This window comes from Ranitomeya variabilis, chromosome 2, assembly GCF_051348905.1.
Source record: "Ranitomeya variabilis isolate aRanVar5 chromosome 2, aRanVar5.hap1, whole genome shotgun sequence".
Taxonomy (NCBI): domain Eukaryota; kingdom Metazoa; phylum Chordata; class Amphibia; order Anura; family Dendrobatidae; genus Ranitomeya; species Ranitomeya variabilis.
The window spans coordinates 237,399,053-237,412,240 of record NC_135233.1 but is presented as its reverse complement, the minus strand read 5'-3'; positions in this window follow the sequence as shown (position 1 = coordinate 237,412,240).

Genomic DNA, 13,188 nt, shown 5'->3' with positions numbered 1-13,188 from the left:
TGTTGGCTGGTCATCCTGGAATATTTGGTACAAGAGATTTGGTGGCCAGGTCTTTTTGGCGGCCTTCCTTGTCTCGGGATGTGCGTACCTTTGTGCAGTCTTGTGAAGTGTGTGCTCGAGCTAAGCCTTGCTGTTCACGGGCTAGTGGGTTGTTGTTATCTTTGCCCATCCCGAAGAGGCCTTGGACGCACATTTCCATGGATTTTATTTCTGATCTCCCGGTTTCACAGAAAATGTCCGTTATCTGGGTTGTGTGTGACCGCTTTTCTAAGATGGTTCATTTGGTGCCCTTGCCTAAGTTACCCTCCTCCTCTGAGTTGGTTCCTTTGTTTTTTCAGAACGTGGTTCGTTTGCATGGGATTCCGGAGAATATCGTTTCTGACAGGGGATCCCAGTTTGTGTCTAGATTTTGGCGGACGTTTTGTGCCAAGATGGGCATTGATTTGTCTTTCTCGTCTGCATTCCATCCTCAGACGAATGGCCAGACGGAGCGAACTAATCAGACCTTGGAAACTTATTTGAGGTGTTTTGTTTCTGCTGATCAGGATGACTGGGTTGCTTTTTTGCCACTGGCCGAATTTGCTCTTAATAATCGGGCTAGTTCTGCCACGTTGGTCTCTCCTTTTTTTTGTAATTCGGGGTTTCATCCTTGTTTTTCCTCTGGTCAGGGGGAATCTTCGGATTGTCCTGGAGTGGACGTGGTGGTGGACAGGCTACATCAGATTTGGAATCAGGTGGTGGACAATTTGAAGTTATCTCAGGAGAAGACTCAGCAGTTTGCTAATCGCCGTCGCCGCGTGGGTCCCCGACTTCTTGTTGGGGACTTGGTGTGGTTGTCTTCTCGTTTTGTCCCTATGAAGGTCTCTTCTCCTAAGTTCAAGCCTCGGTTCATCGGTCCTTATAGGATCTCGGAGATTCTTAACCCTGTATCTTTTCGTTTGGATCTCCCAGCATCGTTTGCTATTCATAATGTGTTCCATCGGTCGTTGTTGCGGAGGTATGAGGTGCCCGTTGTTCCTTCGGTCGAGCCTCCTGCTCCGGTGCTGGTGGAGGGAGAATTGGAGTATGTTGTTGAAAAGATCTTGGATTCTCGTGTTTCCAGACGCAAACTCCAGTATTTGGTTAAGTGGAAGGGTTATGGTCAGGAGGATAATTCCTGGGTGGTCGCCTCCGATGTTCACGCGACTGATTTGGTCCGCGCCTTCCATAGAGCTCACCCTGATCGCCCTGGGGGTTCTCGTGAGGGTTCGGTGACCCCTCCTCAAGGGGGGGGTACTGTTGTGGATTCTGTTGGTGGGCTCCCTCTGGTGGTTACTGCTGGTACTGGGTGACTTTGGTGGGTGGCGGCCTTTGGTTTCCACCTGTCCATCAGAGGCTGGGTGTTTCCTATTTTACCTGGCCTTTCTGTCATTTCCCTTGCCGGCTATCAATGTGTTCAGATGTGCTCTGTTTGGTTCCTGCCTACCTGCTCCCAGATCTTTCAGGATAAGCTAAGTGCTGATTTTCAGTTGTTTGGTTTTTGGTCCAGCTTGCTTAGAATGTCTCTATGCTAGCTGGTTGCTCTAGTGGACTGAGGTTCTCCCCATGTGCCATGAGTTGGCACATGGGTTCTTGTAATCTCAGGATGGTTTTTTTGATTAGGGTTTTTTGCTGACCGCTCAGTCCCCTTTTGTATCATTCTGCTTTCTAGTTTTCAGCGGGCCTCTATTTGCTAAAGCTATATACATCATCTCTATGTGTGTGCCTTCCTCTCATTTCACCGTCAATACATGTGGGGGGCAACTATACCTTTGGGGTTAATTCCTCTGGAGGCAAGTGAGGTCTTGTTTTCTCTGCAGTACTAGTTAGCTCTTAGGCTGGTGCGTGGCGTCTAGAACCAACGTAGGCACGCTCCCCGGCTATCTCTAGTTGCGTTTGTCAGGCGTAGGGCAGCGGTCAGCCCAGGTTCCATCACCCTAGAGCTCGTCCGATATTTGTTTTATTTGCTTGTCCTGTGCTATCCCTAGCCATTGGGGATTCATGACAAGGTGCCTCCTCTAGTAGATCATCACCAAGATGGAAGTTCTAAAGGCACCCTGGGGACTTCAGGAGCTTTATCTCTTCCATTAGTGTCCCTCCCTAGCTGCTGTTGTCAATGTCCTTCCTAGAGCCGGTGTCAGGACTCTGAACATTTTTATTACCTTTTGTGCATTACTGCCCTTTTCCAAGATGGCGTCTTTGGTCTCATGTGCACTGTGTCTTCCTGCTATATAACTCCACCCCAGCCTTTAGTCTGTGCTAGAGTATTCTGCCCTGCATGCAGCTCCTGACCCTGGCGACTCCCTGGCTTTGCACCTGCACCTGCTCCTGTGAACCTGTGTGGAGATCCTGCTACTCAGCTCTGAGTTTCTGCTGCATACATCGGTTTCCAGTAATCCTCCATCTGGCTGCTTGTGTTTGTTTCCATCTGCATTTGCTGGACATGTAAGCTGTTGCTGCTCTGCTTAAACCTGAGATTATCACCTAGGCCTTCCTGGTTGAGCTAAGACATTGCTTGAATTGTCTTATAAGCATATTTATCTGTGTTTGGACTAAACAAGGACTTATTCGTGTCAAGTTTCCTCAAGTACAACTGTGCTTCATAGACTTTCTGCTTGATTGCGTTTTTCCTCTAAAGTTCCTATAGACTGTTAAGCTGCATTTTATATTTACACCAAGTGTTGTGGACTTGAGCTTTGATCTGCACCTGTTTGAATCACCGTGTTATAATATAGACTTTACCACTTATAAAACTGTGTCCTGTAGTTGTCTTGTTCCACGCAAAGAGTCTCCTGAGTTATACCCCATAATCTTTACAGCCGGCAGAACTGCGGTCGGATGTCACTATCACTTGTCCTGCAGGCAGCTCGCTGCACGTGTCCTGTGAATGACTTTGCAGGGTGCCAGGTGGGGCTTTCTACTGGTCATCATCACTGTCATCATCCACCTGGCTTTCAGGTTGCATCCCCATTGGCCTTTGCTCTCTGGTATCAGCCATATCTCTAAATCTGCCCTCTCTCATCAGTTTTTCCTTGAAAGGACCATTCCTCTCTGATAAAAGTGTGGCACCCCAGGAGTCTGGGTACCACAGTGGTATTGCCTTCCTCTTGGGGAGGGTAATGCCATGCCTGGAAGCAACAAGGTTCCCTTTAACAGGTAACATGTGCATACAACACTGTTCTGATTCCAGGCCAGAAGGGGGAGCTCTAGACCCGGTTTGAGGGTGGCTTCCCTATATACTCTGGCTGGAGGAGGAGTTAGAGAGTCAGTCGAGAAGAGAGCTGGAGCTGAGCAGACACGTGGTTCTGCAGCTCCTGACAGTGGAGTCTGTAGGAGAGTGTGAGGGGAGAAGGAGGAAAGGAGAAGTGAGGAGCTGGAGGGGAGCTGCGACTGAGCACCCTCCACGCTGAAGCGCAGGAACCAGACACCGAGAGTCCGAGGCTGTGTGGGACTGTATGCCCTACAGCAGGAACTGGAGGGCAGGAGATTTCAAGTCGCCTGTCCACAACTATACCCGAAGGCTCAGCAGCATATAGAGCCCAGAGTCGCCGCAAGTAGGGACACCTGTAAAAAGGCTTGTGTTGCCTGCCGTGTGGGTGCCATCCTAGGACAGAGAGGACCTTGTAAGAAGCCTCAGGCAACAAGGGATGCACATTACAGCACAGTAAGGAAGGCTTCCAACCCCACCTGGCTAAAGGGATTCCAAGTCGCTTCCAGGCTGCCCGGATTCCAAAGAACACCTGTAACCTTTGTACTGGAAATTCATCAGTAAAACGTAAAGAGACTGCAACTTTGTGTCCTTCAATTCTTTCTGGCACTACACCATCTATCATTTTTACCCACTACACCGGGAGCCCTGGGGACTAAGCTTCACCTGTAGGAAGTCATACCATACCTGCTGTAATAACACCATCCCCAGTGGACCACTTTAAGCAGTGTCAGTTATCCCTGACCGAATACCACAGGTGGCGTCACAAACATTCTTTACTCTTTCAAAACAACCCCTTTAAAGACCTTCCCTTTAACTTGGACATCCAGGGCCACGGACCGGGTCACTGCCACCGTGACTGCCTCTTTAATGACCACCGGACCTGGCCCGGGTACCCCACGGCCCTAGCGGGCGCTCCAAAAGCTTTTCTGACTTCCAGTTCATTAATTTCAAGCTTAAGCCTCTTTACCTCCACCGGAACTTGTGTCCTCAGTTTGGAAGCACCTGCAGCTTTGGCACTTGTGTAGCACAGCATCTCCTATAGCCTCCTGATGGTCTTACTCACATCTTCATACTCATTGAGGTGGCTCATGACCCAGGAGTCACAGGTGGAAGCAGACTCTTGGGGTCTCTACAACCTCCAACCTGAGGACTGTGAGGTCAACCTCACCTCTCTGAGCACTCAGAGGACCTCCATCACGCACGCTGGTAGGCTTTTCCTCCATGTTGGAAGTCTTGTGGCTTCTCTGGGTCTCCCCAGGAGACACACTGCTGCGACTCTTCGTGGAGTGCCCCTAACTCCGAGTCTTCTGATGTGAAGGCCGGTCGCTGGCCTCGCCTGCCTCCCACCAGCCTGGTTCAGGGAACAGAAGCCTGGGTCTTCGCTCCATCACTCATCCCAGGAAACCTACTCCCTCCCTGCGTACAAGAGAGAACAGGTCCCCAGGTGGAGAGAGGTTGGTTCTCTAAGGCCAGTTTCATATTAGCGTTTTGAGGAACTGCGGAGGGCTGGGGACTTCCTCCGTGAAGCCCCGCCATCGGCCGCACCTCTGCCGCTAGCTCCGCCTACTTCTGCATGCGGCCTGCGTACCTATCTTTAACATTAGGTACGCAGGTCGTGCCACTGTACGTGGATGCCTCCGCATGCGTCGTTTTGACGATGCGGCTACCAGCGTAGGACGCAGCTGGCAGCCATTTCTTTTTTTCTCCGCATCGTCAAAATGACGCATGCGGAAGCATCCACATACAACGGCACGACCTGCGTACCTAATGTTAAAGATAGGTACGCAGGCCGCATGCAGGCCGCATGCAGAAGTAGGTGGAGCTAGCGGCCGAGGGTGGGGCCTCACGGAGGAAGTCCGCAGCTCCTCAAAATGCTAGTGTGAAACTATCCTTAGCTAAGGAGAAAACAGTAGGAACAGTAACCCACACCCTCAATCACCACAGTGAGCAACAGCTGATCAGAGCTGCACTCACTATTCTGCTGGTGCAGTCACTGTGTACATAGATTACATTACTCAGGGCCGGCGTCAGCACCCGGCGTACTTGGGCAAGTGCTGGGGCCCTGGTGAGACAGGGGGGCCCATTCAGGGCCGGCGTTAGGGGCAGGCAGCTGCCAGTGCCTAGGGCCCCTGCTCCCCAGGGGCCCTCAGCTAGCGGCACATCACGCAGCTGCTATGGGGCCCCTGTGAGGCAGGGGGGCCCGCCTGTCACAAGCGCCAACTCCCCTGCCGCCGCTTTGAACTTTACCCACGTCTGCCGTTAAAGTTCAAAGCAAATGATGGAGGAAAGAGCGTCACCTGACGCTCCCTCTCCCATCATTCCCCACTCTGCCTCTGACACTGCCGCTGCAGAGTGAGCGATGACGTCATTGCGCACTCACTGTGTGTCAGGCAGTGCAGCGGCAGCTGCCGAGACCAGAGCAAGGAGGGAGCAGCGCAGTGCGGGAACGTTGAGAGGTGAGGAGTTTTTTTTGTAACTATAACAGTGACAGTGCTCCACACTGTATAATGGCCACACATGATGCTCAATACTGTATAATGGCCACACAGTGCTCCATACTGTATAATGGCCACACATGATGCTCCATACTGTATAATGGCCACACATAGTGCTCCATACTGTATAATGGTCACACAGTGCTGCATACTGTATAATGGCCCCACATGATGCTCAATACTGAATAATGGTCACACAGTGATCCATACTGTATAATGGCCCCACATGATGCCCAACACTGTATAATGGCCACACAGTGCTTCATAGTGTATAATGGCCCCACATGGTGCCCCAATACTGTATAATGGCCACACAGTGCTGCATACTGTATATTGACCCCACATGATGCTCAATACTGAATAATGGCCACACAGTGCTGCATACTGTATAATGGCCACAAAGTGCTTCATACTGTATAATGGCCCCACATGATGCTCCATGCTGTATAATGGCCACAAAGTGCTGCATACTGTATAATGGCCATACATGATGCTCAATACTGTATAATGGCCACACAGTGCATCATACTGTATAATGGCCACACATGATGCTCAATACTGTATAATGGCCACACAGTGCTGCATACTGTATAATGGCCATACATGATGCTCAATACTGTATAGTGGCCACACAGTACTCCATACTGTATAATGGCCCCACATGATTCTCCATACTGTATAATGGCTCCACATGATGCTCAATACTGTATAATGGCCACACAGTGCTGCATACTGTATAATGGCCACACATTATGCTCAATACTGTATAATTGCCACACAGTGCTCCATACTGTTTAATGGCCCAACGTGATGCTGCATACAGTATAATGGCCACACAGTGCTCCATACTGTATAATGGCCACACAGTGCTCCATAATGTATAATGGCCCCACGTGATGCTGCGTACAGTATAATGGGCCCACATGATGCTCCATACGGTATAATGGCCCCACATGATGATGCGTACAATATAATGGCCACTGACACATGATGCTCCATACTGTATAAGGGCCACACAGTGCTCCTTACTGTATAATGACCCCACATGCCGATGCCAATGTACAGTCGGGGCTGTAGATATGTCTCAGCAGCTCAGCTTACAATGCAGGCAAAGATTTCACCACCTGTCGCTGTCCACACTGCTGCCTCACAGATACTGCACATTGCAATGTAGCCCAGCTCTGCGAACTCTGCATGCACTCAGACAACAACACTACTGGCTCCACTCCATAACTGCTGTAGTAAATAAAGGATCCATATATACATATACTGTGCCTGTGACTAACAGGCTGCACTGGATTGCTCTAACTGCTGCCACTACTCCTCGTTATAATGCCTTGTACTGTAAACACAGCAGAGCCAGCTGCATGTATGTGTGCAGTACACACACACACTCACAGGTACCTAAGAATGTCCTCTCTCCCTCTCTGAACCACCGTCCCGGAAGAAGATACAGAGGGGGCATGGCCTTATAACAGGGGGCGTGTCGGCTGCTTCTGCTGGCTGTGTGGGAGAGGTAGAGTCCCATGCAGGACTGTGGGGCACAGCCTCAAAATCGGGACAGTCCTGCAGTATGAGGGACGGTTGGGAGCTATGCTACCCCAGCTCAGGACACAGAAGAGCGAAACAGCTCTAGGAGCGATAACAGACTGTTTGGGTGCAGGGTTCACAGTGTAACATATCATCCTGTGTGTCCCTCCACCGGAAAGTTGGAATTTTATCTAATTTTCTCTGCTAATTTACCATCCGTGTTTAAAGTGCCGTAGCCAGAAACCGATAAACGCGTACCTTTGTATGAAACAGAAGACATTGTAAGGTGTACTGCCTGCTGCTTTGTGTACCTAAGCGTGTTGCCATGTAAAGAGTGCTTGTTGTTATGAACGCACCTGGTGTCCTTGTCTTGAAGTCTAATGATCCTGGTGAGGAGTGGAATGGGACCAACTTGAAGGTGAAGGTATCCATAGCAACACTGCCAGCACACACATCTAGAACACCCTTTTTTCTGTAACTGTGAGAACGCTAGAGGAACTCCAAAAGGAGGACCCGCTAGACAGCGACAGCGAACCCTCCTAGGGTAAGTGGACCCGGTGGACCACCCCCAATACAGGGAGTGTTAGGGGCAGGCCCAAGGGAGACTACTGCCGCGGTACCTAGTACCTAGAGGAGACGTACAGAACAGAAAGTAACACGGCTGGAGCACAGGAATACGGACAGGGCGGAGATGCAGGTAGACTCGGAAAGAGCACAGGGAAGACAGGCAAGACTGAGACGATGGTATAAATGGTGGGGACGGCAGGGGTAAAGGACACTAGAACAGGATTGAGGTGAAGATAGACTGGTATGGAGAAGACATGGAAGCAAGGACAATCAGGAGACACTGGGAACCTGGCAGGAGAGGTTAGAGACGCAGACTAACTGTAATGATGAAGGCACGGCAGCAAGAACAGACAGGAGACACTGGAAGGCAGGCACTATAAAGAAATGAAAGAGAGAGAACAGGTGAGGGAGAAGGCTAGGGAGAAACACAAAGGACTAAAGGCTAATAAGGCTGCTATAAGAGCAGACTGGAGGACGGAAAGACAGGATGACGTGGGACCAGAATCAAATGTGAACACAAATGACAATCAGGCACCGCCAGGAGGAAGAGGCGGCCTGATAAGGAGGGTGGCGGAATACCTTCCGGGTCGGAGTCATCCAGGGCACAGAGTGTAACAGACAGAGCGGCCAGAATCAGCGAGATAAGTGTGCGCGTGCGCCGCAGAACCCAGTGCGCGCGCGCACCCAAGGATGACCAGGAGCCAGGCGCACGAGAGGAGCAGAAACCCGGGAACGAGCAGGTTCGCGCCGGGATGCCGCAGAGTGGTAAGTATGGCGGAATACAGGTGGCGAGGCAAGCAGGAGCATGACAGAACCCCCCTCCTTATGCCCCTCTCTCCTAAGACCAGAAAGAAATTTTGCCAGGATTCGAGGAGCCTGGATGTTTTCCCGAGGCTCCCAAGATCTTTCCTCAGGACCAAAACCTTTCCAATCAACTAGGAAAAAGGTCTTCCCTCTTATCTTTTTCATAGCAAGAATGTGTTTAACTTCAAAAACATCTTTACAAAAATTAGGCTGAGGCGAACGAGTGGAAGTGGTATGAAACTAATTGAGGACTACCGGCTTCAGGAGGGAAACGTGAAAAGAATTGGGGATGCGGAGCGAGGCGGGAAGTCTCAACTTATAAAAGACATCGTTGATAGGGGTCAAGACCTCGAAGGGTCCAATATAGCGGGGACCCAGTTTGTGCGAGGAAACTTTTAAGCGGACAAACTTGGAAGATAGCCACACCTTATCACCAGGCTGAAATAGGGGAGAATCCAAATGCCTCTTGTCTGCATGTCTTTTCATTCTGTCGCAGGCTTGTTCGAGAGCGGTCTTAGTCTCCTGCCAAATCCTGGAGAACTCCCCGGACAGAAGATCAGCCGCTGGGACACGCGAGACAGGAGGAACCGGAAGAGGTATACCAGGATGTTGCCCGTAGACGATGAAGAAAGGAGACTTGGAAGAAGATTCGCTGGTGTGATTGTTGTATGCGAATTCGGCCCACGGAAGTAAATCTACCCAGTCATTCTGATGAGAGTTAGAGAAATGATGGAGATAAGTCACCAAAGTTTGATTGGTATTTTCCACTTGACCATTGGTTTGTGGGTGGTAGGCAGATGAGAAATCAAGCGTGATGTCCATAAATTTGCAGAGAGCCCTCCAAAACCGAGAGGTGAACTGGACCCCTCTGTCCAAAACAATATGTTGAGGAAGACCGTGAATGCGAAATATATGATGGACAAAAGCTTTCGCCAATTCAGGTGCTGAAGGTAAACCAGGAAGTGATATGAAATAAGCCATCTTGGAGAGACTATCTACGATGACAAGGATGACAGTGCAACCGGAAATTCGAGGCAGATCGGTAATAAAGTCCATTGCAATGTGTTGCCAAGGAGTGGATGGGACTGGAAGCGGATGAAGCAGACCGGAGGGAAGCTGCCTAGGAGTCTTGTTCTTGGCACAAGATGGACAGGAGGCAATAAAGCTTCGGACATCCTGAAGAAGAGTTGGCCACCAGTAATAGCGGGACACGAGTAAGAGAGTTTTCTTGAAGCCGACATGACCTGCCAACTTAGAAGCATGTCCTCAGCGGAGGAGTAGTCTTCTGTTGCACACTGGAACGAAAGTTTTACCTGGAGGTAAAGAAGTCAGACTGACAGGTGCCACCATAATGACCTTGGAAGGATCCAAGATATGGGAGGGTTCCTCCTCCGAATCAGTAGACAAAAAAGACCAGGACAATGCGTCAGCCTTGAGATTCTTATTAGGCTACTTTCACACTAGCGTCGGCCCGACGTACCGATGCACGTTGTGAAAATAATGAACAACGGGGCAGCGGATGCAGTTTTTCAATGCATCCGCTGCCCCATTGTAATGTCCTGGGAGGAGGGGGCGGAGTTCTGGCCGCGCATGCGCGGTCGGAAATGGCGAACACGACGCACAAAAAAACATTACATGTAACTTTTTTGTGCCGACGGTCCGCCAAAACACAACACATCCATCGCACGACGGATGAGACGTGTGGCCATACGTCGCAATGCATCGCTAATGCAAGCCTATGGAGAAAAAACGTATCCTGCGGGCAACTTTGCAGGATGCGTTTTTTCTCCAAAACGACGCATTGCGACGGACAGCAAGCGACGCTAGTGTGAAAGTAGCCTTACTGGGACAAAAATGCAGCTCAAAATTAAAACGGGCAAAAAACAGAGACCATCTAGCTTGCCGAGGATTAAGTCTCTGGACCGAACGGATATATGCCAGTTTCTTATGGTCCGTGAAGACTTTAAATGAATGAACGGCTCCCTCCAAAAGGTATCTCCACTCCTCCAATGTCAACTTGATGGCTAACAGCTCCCTGTCGCCAATGGAGTAGTTCCGTTCTGAGGAAGAGAATGTCTTGGAGAAGAAACCGCAGGTGACAAGCCTCCCAGAGGAGGACCTCTGAGAAAATACCGCTCCAGCGGTAGAAGCATCTACCTTTAGGACAAAAGGTTTATTTACCTAAGGACGATGAAGTACGGGAGCAGAGGCGAAGGCTTGTTTCAGAGACAAGAAAGCATCTTTGGCTTCAGACGACCAGATGTGAGGGTTGGCCCCCTTGCGTATCAGAGAGATGATAGGTCCGGTCAATGAGGAAAAGTGAGGGATGAACTGCCGATTGTAATTTGCAAAACCGAGGAATCGCTGGATAGCTTTGACACCATTAGGACGTGGCCAGTTGAGCACGGCAGACACCTTCTCCGGATCCATGCGTAGACCAGAGTCTGAGATAATGTAACCCAGGAATGGAAGAGATGACTTTTCAAAGGCGCACTTTTCAAGCTTGGCATAAAGACAATTCTCTCTCAGACGCAGTAGGACGAGACGGACATGCTTTCTGTGGGTGGTCAGATCCGGAGAGAAGATAAGGATATCATACAAGTATACCACCACACAAGAGTACAGAATGTCTCAAAAAACATCATTCACAAACTCCTGGAATACTGCAGGAGCATTGCATAAACCAAAGGGCATGACTAAATACTCAAAGTGCCCATCCCTGGTGTTAAAGGCAGTTTTCCACTTCTCCAGAGCGAATACGGACTAGATTGTAGGCCCCACGGAGATCCATTTTCGTGAAAATGCGTGCTTCTCGAAGACGGTCGAATAGCTCCGGAATAAGAGGAAGCGGGTACTTGTTCTTAATTGTGATATTATTGAGACCCCGGTAGTTGATGCAGGGAAAAAGAGACCCATCTTTCTTCTTGACAAAAAAGAAACCTGCACCCGCGGGTGAAGAGGACTTCCGGATAAAACCTCTGGCTAGATTCTCCTGGACATACTCGGTTATGGCTTGAGACTCAAGAGGATTCAGTGGGTAAATTCGACCCCTGGGTGGAGTCATGCCTGGAACAAGGTCGATCGGGCAATCATATGGACGATGCGGGGGCAGGTTCTCCGCCTCCTTCTTGTCAAAGATGCGAAGGATCAGTAGGCCGAAGGCAAATCTGCAGGTGCCAGGGTAGACTGAGGAATCTTTACCGGTTGAACAGAAAGTAGGCACCTGGTCTGACAGGCGTGACCCCAACGTAAAACATCACCAGATCGCCAATCCAGGACGGGTTCATGAGTTCTTAACCATGGAAGACCCAAAAGGAACGTATGAGACAACGAAGGCAGCACATAGAAGGCTATTCTCTCCCGATGCAGAGCTCCGATCTGTAACTCCACCTCCACAGTAACCAGGGTAACGGTCTCCCGCAAGGGCCTACCATCGACCGAAGCTATCCATCGAGGAGTCTCCAGGGATCTGACAGGAATGTGAAGTCTCCTGACCGCCTCTGACTGAATAAAGTTCCCTGCAGCACCAGAATCTATATAAGCCTCCTCAGAAAAACGACTAGCACCACGATTAACTAAAACAAAAAGAGTTAAAGGTAGAGAGGATTCACTGATATCTAGGGAGGCCTCTCTTACCTGGCCTAGGTAGAGGCGTTTCCCGGCCTCACCGGACAAGAACGCAGAAGATGGGACGCGCTGCCACAGTAGAAGCAGAGACCTTGTGCGATTCTCTCCTTGCGGCATTGCTCTGCTGGTCTGAGACGATCCACTTGCATGGGTTCAGGTGCCGAAACCGGAGGCGAAGAGGCGAGTCGCGAACGGGGAGGACTGCGAGTGGCCGAAGATAGACGGGAAGGTCTTCTCTCTCTGGCTACTTCACGAAGACGTTCCTGGAAGCGAAGATCAATTCGAGTTGCTAAAGATATGAGATCCTCCAAAGACGTCGGTGTGTCTCGACCCACCAAGTCGTCCTTGATTCGAGAAGACAAACCACGCCAAAAAGCTCCCACCTAGGCCTCATTGTTCCACCCCAGCTCAGATGACAAGGTACGAAATCGAATGGCATACTGGCCGACAGAAAGGGTACCTTGGTGGCGATTAAAAAGGGACTCGGTAGTAGAGGCCAGGCGTCCGGTTTCATCGAACACCTTATGGAAAGTCTCCAAAAAAGTGGAAAGTTGGGAAACCAGAGGATCGTCCCACTCCCAGAGTGGATTCACCCAGGCCAAAGCCTCCCCCCCAAGTGAAACACAATGGCACTGGTTTAAGAAACCTCAACATAATTTAGGATCTCCACTATACTGCGGAGGTTCAGCCAGACGAGGCGGTGGATGCGGAGCCGGAGCTGGAGCAGGAACTGAAGCGGCCGACTGCAGGGAGAGAAGACGGTTATCCACCGAAGCCATATAATTAAGGATATGGCCCTGGGTGTTGCGTTGCTGGGCGAGCTCCTGCTGGAGACTGGCCAGCTGGGACGCGTTCCCTGAATCAGAGGGCTGTAACGCCGATAAGCGGGACTCCATGGCATTTAGAAAGGCCATGATCCTGGTTTGATTCTCTCGA